At 37.6% G+C, this 7416-nt stretch overlaps 1 protein-coding gene across 1 annotated transcript in view; it reads left to right on the top strand.

Annotated features, from left to right (window-relative positions):
* Positions 1-2351: 2351 nt before the first annotated feature.
* Positions 2352-7416, top strand: part of LOC144958488 (uncharacterized) — a 115927-nt gene continuing 110862 nt past the window's right edge. Inside the window, exon 1 of the mRNA XM_078890485.1 lies at positions 2352-2497. The gene's annotated coding sequence lies outside the window, so the exon portion shown is untranslated. The remainder of the gene's footprint in view (positions 2498-7416) is intronic.

The raw sequence follows: 7416 nt of genomic DNA, 5'->3' as shown, positions 1-7416 counted from the left end.
GATCGATAGGTGAAGTAAAAGTAAAAAGTATGTTACGTCAATCTGCCCTAGTAATGGCGTGAAATCGCGAAACCACACGTCAATGAATCCATTATCCAGTAACTGCCGTATTCTGGAAAGACATTTTAAAATTTGGCCAAAACTCGTCCTACAAATATCGATCGATTTAAATGACCCTCATTTTGTAAAACATTTTCAAACCTGGGACCTCGCGAGAGTTTTACCTATAAGGTTCTTTTAAATCGATTGAATCTTGAAAGACGAGTTTTCTGGCCAAATGTTTAGATCCGCGTCTCCCTAGAGTACGGCAGTTAACTGGATAATGGATTGAGATTGAGGGGACCATGAAAATTTACAATCCGTTGAGGGACCATTATCATAGGCTAGAACCAGCTCATAAATAATTGAATTTACATACAAAATGCTGCTCAGTCATGTTGAAGATTCAATTAAGGAGAACACATACGTGCTATAACAGGATTCAAAATTGTTATTTGTTATTCACAAACTCAAGGCTACCAAATGAATGGCACAACATTACACAAAGAAATCAAAGTAATTGTTGGCAACTTTTGAAAACACTCCCTTTCAAGAAGGATTTTGATTTGCGTTTTGTGTTACCTGTAGTCTTTGTATAGCGCTTAATAGTAGTTTGTTGATTTAAAATACATTATATCCCCATTTATCAGAGAGTGTCTCCAGAGAATCATCACTTACAATTACCAAAAACCAACTTTATATTTTAGGGTGACATTTTTACGATCCTTAAAATATATACTTATGGAGGTAAAACTTTAATATTTGACATTAAATAATAATAATAATAATAATCTTTATTGTCCAAATAAAAGGCAATTCATGTGAGGTAAACAATGCTCAAACAGTTTGGTTCATGGTATGAACATCAACACATTTACAAATACAGACATAATAATATACAAATAAAAAAATAGATAACTACATGAATAAATAGATGAGTATATAAATGAATAAAATAATCAGTGAACACACAGCCTCGAAAACTTCATCTGAAAATTTTGATAATGTTGATCGTAACTGAGAGATAGAAGGAGAGAGGGAAGGAGAGATAGGATAGATAGATTGATAGCTAGCTAGATAGATAGATAGGGAGAGAGAGTGAGAGAGAGAGAGTGAAAGAGAGATAGTGTGTGTATGAGAGAGAGAGGGAGAGAGAGAGAGAGAGAGAGAGAGAGAGAGAGAGAGAGAGAGAGAGAGAGAGAGAGAGAGAGAGAGAGAGAGAGAGAGTTATTTTGTAAATTAAAAATCAACAAAAATAACAAAACACAAACAAAACAACTATGCAATATGCATGAAATGGTGACAAGATCGGGCAACAACTGGCCATAATTTATTGATAAATTGATTTTATAACATGTTTACTTAATCAGAATGGAAGCCACATCTCAACCTACACCTCTGGGTGGGATGTGTCCGTTGTCTTTCTGCTCTTAATTGACCTCATTGATTTTATGATTATTGACAAAGGAGGTCGAGAGTGATAAATATGACTTTAACGCCGGGCTACACTTTTCAATTTAATTTGTAAAGCGTCGGTGGATTGTGATGAACAATAAAGAATGAAAACATTAAAAAAAATTGCGCAGGATTTACGTATAAGTTTCTATGTTTCCATAAAGAGCCAGAAGATGAAAATAATTTCTGACCCAACGTCTCAAGATTGTATTGATTCGGAGTAATAGTGGTGCTAAAAATAGAATTTATAATTTAAAAAAACCTAAATATGAAGCTTATGATAAGTGTATTTAATCTATTGAGGGGAATGATGAATATAGTATCTTAAAGTGCATGGACCAAAAATGTAATATTTCTGATCATTTTTACCATAATAGATTCAATGTTTGCAAAAGGCTTCATCCCGGCATAATACTAGTGTGATTCGATTGGTCGTTTTATGGGGTTCATAATATTATTATCTTAAACTGGAACTTGAGCTTTACGAAGCGCTTTACAATGGGTCGTTACCTAACAAAAAGGACGACATTACATTATTCTTTTTCGTTAGAGACAACGCTGTTAATGGCCAGGTGCTCATTTTATACCTAAATACGGTGAGAGAATGTGAGTAAAGAACATTTTCCAAGGATTCAACTATGAGCCGTTTGGCGGGGGACTCGAACCCAGGACCTTCCGATCCGAAAGCGAGTGTCAAACCCAAGACGACATAGGCGCACTGACTCTTAGCAGCTTAGTAAATAGTAATTTCAATAATATTATAATATTATAATATTATCCTACTCAAGTGACCTTCACCTCATGCTTCACACTTGACGCCTGACGAATAGACTTGAGGAGTATGTCACGGATATAACACATCATTTGAATACGTTGACCATCAACAAGCTTTCATTTATTGCTTCTCCCATTATTTTTAGTTACCGCCAACGATTGTTTCAAATTGTGCTGCGCTGTTATTATTTCTTGTAGGATAAAATAAGACAGGCCATCAAAATCACAGGTAAACCTAATAATATTGGGTACCATTTTATGTTCATAATGTTGTACATCACGTAAATATTTCATTATGTCAGAATGAACTTCACGAAAAAAGAGAGAAATGAATGGGGCGATCTAAATTCAAGTTTTCGTCCAACCGAGTCATCGATCACATGATTTGTTACTGTCTGAGGATTGGATATTTCTTGATAAATGTATACACGCTGCTTTGTCTATGAAATTTGTAAACATACGCATCGGTCATGCTGAACAAAATGACCGATTTTGATGTTAGTTATAATTTTGAAAAATAAGAACACGTTTCACTATGTGGGTCAATTTACGCACATTCACAATGTGACCAATGACCCCGAACACGTGGAAAGGAGGTAATAATATATATCATCCCCATTGAAAGACATGGTGATCAGAGTAAGGTTATTGATTTAAAAAAAATATTTTTGAGGTGAAGCGTCAAACTGCCGTCCTCTGTAAAAAAAAAACACATGAGCCAGGTTTTATAGTTATAGACAATTTTATTGACATTTTAATCGATCTTTATATTTCAAAGACGAGTTTTCTGGCTAACAGTTTTAAAGTATGTTTTTTTTTATTCAGACAACGGCAGGACATTGGTTCTTGTTCCTGATCACCTTAGTATAATGTCGTTTTGAGACGAGATGTCACGCACACGCACACACACACACACACACACACACACACACACATATATATATATATAATATTATAATATATTAATTATTATTCTCACATCATTTGGTTTATTCCTCCAACAACGTTGTTTCGTCCACCCGCCGGTAGAAGGAATGAACCAAATGAGATGAAAATAATATTTGATTCGCGCTCCAAAGAAACTGTCGAGTACTCTACGTGATTCAAGCCAATTCCCCTCATATACATATATATATATATATATATATATATATATATATATATATATAAGTGTGTGTGTGTGTGTTTCTGTGTGTGTGTGTGTGTGTATAAATTGGTTTTTCAAGAAATCGCATTTGTTCCAATGTACGAGGGCTCTTTCAGAAATAACCGAAAAATGCCCATTGCTCAGCAACCAGTAGAGATTTTTTAATTCTGTAAACGACATGATATTCCTTATTTCCTTACGGATATTCCCAGAAATTATGAAGTGCATCATTTTGCACAATAAATTTCTAGACGATTTTAAAGATGGCGGCCCACCTTGAAACTTGGTCAAAGGAGGAAATCAGAGCTGTCATACGTTTTTTGAACGCCAAAAGTCTGAATCCTACCGAAATTCATAAAGAACTTCAGAGTGCATATGGTGAGCATGTTATAAGCCGTACACAAGTCTATCACTGGTGTAATTTGTTTGAAGCCGGCCATTCCGACTTGACAGACAGGGTGGGAGAGGGCGTTCGATAACTGCGACGTCAGAAGACAATGTGAAGCGAGTTGATGAGCTTATTCGTCAAGACAGGAGGTTGAAACTTCATGAAATCGCAAGCAGTCTTGAAATTTCGGAAACTTCTGCCCATAGAATTGTATTTGATGAACTTGGCTACAGAAAAGTCAGCGCAAGATGGGTTCCTAAGCAATTGACAGACAATCATAAAGAACAAAGATTGGACATCTGCAGGGAACTTTTGAGAAGAAGCAAGAGCTCACGCAGGGTTCACGGGCATACTGCCAACGCCGGCGGAGACTTTCTAGGGTACGATGTGACTTTTCTTGACAGCATAGTCACCGGTGATGAGACTTGGTTGCACCATTGCACCCCAGAAACAAAGCAAGATTCGATGACATGGAAACATCCATCCTCACCTGTCGCGAAGAAATTCAAAGTCATGCGGTCAGCAAAGAAAAAAATGGGAACTGTTTTCTTGGACAGTCGTGGTGTTATTCTGTTCGAAACTTTACAACCTGGAAAAACAATCAATGCTGCAAGGTACTGCCAAACTCTTGACAAGCTTAGGGAGGCCATTCGCAGAAAGCGCCCAGGGCAGTTGACCAACAGGGTCATTTTGCAACACGACAACGCTACACCCCACACAGCACGAGTGACGCAAGGTTGGCTAGAGAAATATGGATGGGAGATTTTGCCACACCCACCACACAGTCCAGACCTCGCACCATCTGATTATCACCTCTTTGGGCCACTGAAACGTGAGCTGGCAGGAAAGCGCTTTGATGTCGATGAAGAGCTTGTTGACCATTTGCGGAAATGGCTACAAAACCTTGACGGAAATTTCTTCCTAGAGGGTATCTATTCCATGGTGCGGCGTTGGCAGAAGTGTGTCGACAGACTTGGCTGTTACGTAGAGAAATTAAGGACGAGTCAAGGTATGAACACGTGCAAGAATTTTGTTGATAGCTTAAAAAACGCGGATTTTACAGGCATTTTTCGGTTAATTATGAAAGAGCCCTCGTACTTCCTTGAAGTCTCAGGTTTGAGGCTTTTTGACAACTTCAAATTCGTTTTAATCGATCAATATTATAAATAACACAACCATAATATGTGTATTGTCATAAAGTTGCTATGTGATCATACGTTATTTGGTTTTGCAATAATCGGTAATTTTTATATTTTTCACGCTTTAATATAATCTCGTACCATTTTTACTGATTGAAATGTACTCTCCCCTCTTGCATGTTATCTTTAATTTTAGTTAATAGAGTGGGGACCCTGTAAATTTTAAAGTCTCCTTCCGTTTTAAAAAAACAGACTGTATGATAATGACACTTGGAGTTCCGATAGCTCAGTTGCTAGAGCACTCGCTTCACTCGCAAAGGGACCAAGATCGATCCCGAGTGAAGCCGAGATTGTTTCCAAACTCTCCCTTGTCCACCCTGCAGTGATTTGTGTAGCTGGGTCTTTAGATCTGGTGGAAAGTACTTTGCGATAGACTAGCATCCCATCCAAAGGATAGCAAGCAATTGCTACTTTCTGTTTCACGCTATATAAACCGTGATAAACGCCGGCTCTATAAGCCTGATAGCTCTAGGGGACAACTTATGATGATGAAACAGTGTTGTAGTCGGGCATTCATTGTTATATCTATTTGACCAAATTCTTCAACTGATAATTCATGGATTAGATCTGTCTCGGTTACGTTTCCCGTCAGGGGAGAGATTACACTGGTTTCAAAAGGTCAACACTGGTCTATATAGTTCAACAAGTAATGCCATCAATCAACTGTCTTTACTATAGCTCTTTTCCAAGGGTTTCTAATGTAAATGCCTTACATACATAATCACTTATATCCTTTGTAAAATGTGAAGTCATCGATGTCATAGCTGTCATAGTCCGTATCGTTTCCATTACTTATAGCTTGTTGTTTTCAATTTTAATATCATTACTTATTCGTGCCGTTCGCACCATGTTGGCCCTGTTTCGTCTTGTAAAATAATTAAGCGACTTCGAGCATTGTCAGCGAAAAGAGGGATATCAAAAATCGCAAAACATTCTTACTGCTGTCCTCTATGGTAATCCTTCAGAGCCACCAGGCTCATGGAATCGGAGTTTATCCTTGTTTCTACAGCGTGAAACCGACAAAAGTAATTGTTTGCTACCTTTTGGATATGTCAAAGTACATTCGGCGAGATCTAAAAGACCCAGCTACCCAATCAGTGCCGGATGGGCACGGGAGTCGGAACAAAAATATTCGACTTAACCCGGGATCGACCTCAGTCCCATCGCGTGTAAAGAGAGTGCTCTACCAACTGACCTATCGTGATCCCCCTGTCCTCTCTATGGAGCAAAGTATATTTGGTGTAGCTAGCATAGATGGCGATGCTTGGTGTGTGGCTCATTGGCTGGGTGACTCGTCTTGTCATAAAAGTCAAGCGAGGGTTAGCGTTGTCAGTGGTCGGATCGGTTATAGCGATCATGGAATACTCTGATCCCGACGCTGTGTCCTTGAGTGTACCCGGCCTTTAACACCCAGGTGTGAATGAGAACCTGTCTATAGGCAGTAACTGATATTGTAAGAGTGTGAGTACAAAAAGACCCACAATAGGTAACTGATATTGTAAGAAATGAAAATATGGAACGACTGGCTGGGACTAAAAAATGAAGCACTGCAAAGTACATTGAGCATGGTAAATCTGTGGGTATGTTCTATGTAAATGTTAACATTTTTACTTTATATTTTATATTCCATACAATATATCCCAAAGAACATGTACCATACAACATATTCAATACATGTTCTACACGACATATCCATATGATATATCCCATACAACATCAGCAAATTCCATATAACATATTCCATACAGGATATTCCACACAACATATTCCATACAACATATTCTACACAAAATGTTCCATCCAACATATATGACATATACCATATAGCATATTCCATACAAGATATGTCATACAACATATTAACTACAACATATTCCATACACCATATTCAATACAATATTATAAAAATCCACACAACATATTCCATATGAGACAGTCTATACAGCATATTCGACACAACGTATTCCATACAAAATATTCCACACACCATATTTCATACCATATATATTCCATACCACATATTTCATACAACATGTTCTATTCAACATATTCCGTGATCCGTACAATTTGTTATTAGAATAAGATTATAGCCATAATCAGTGACATGAGCTTTGAGAATGCAAGCACAAAATAAATCCTAGTGTCTAGAAGCTTATACATTTCTTCGGACTTGCTAAGAGTGTTAGTAAAGCATTGTGAAACGCAATGCTCAATGCAAACACAATATCATTTATTAGGGGCACTAATTATTGTTTAGAATTCAACCCCCCCCCCCCCCCCCCACCAAAGGCTTGCCATATTGTCATGGAAATGCAATACGAGCTGTCCACAAACCCGTACCTGTATACTACTAATATACTACTACTACTACTACTACTACTACTACTACTACTACTACTACTACTACTACTACT

This window comes from Berghia stephanieae, chromosome 1 (genome assembly GCF_034508935.2).
Source record: "Berghia stephanieae isolate SIO BIC M18660-M18661 chromosome 1, UCSD_Bste_1.3, whole genome shotgun sequence".
NCBI lineage: Eukaryota > Metazoa > Mollusca > Gastropoda > Nudibranchia > Aeolidiidae > Berghia > Berghia stephanieae.
This window is presented reverse-complemented; position numbering and strand designations above follow the sequence as displayed.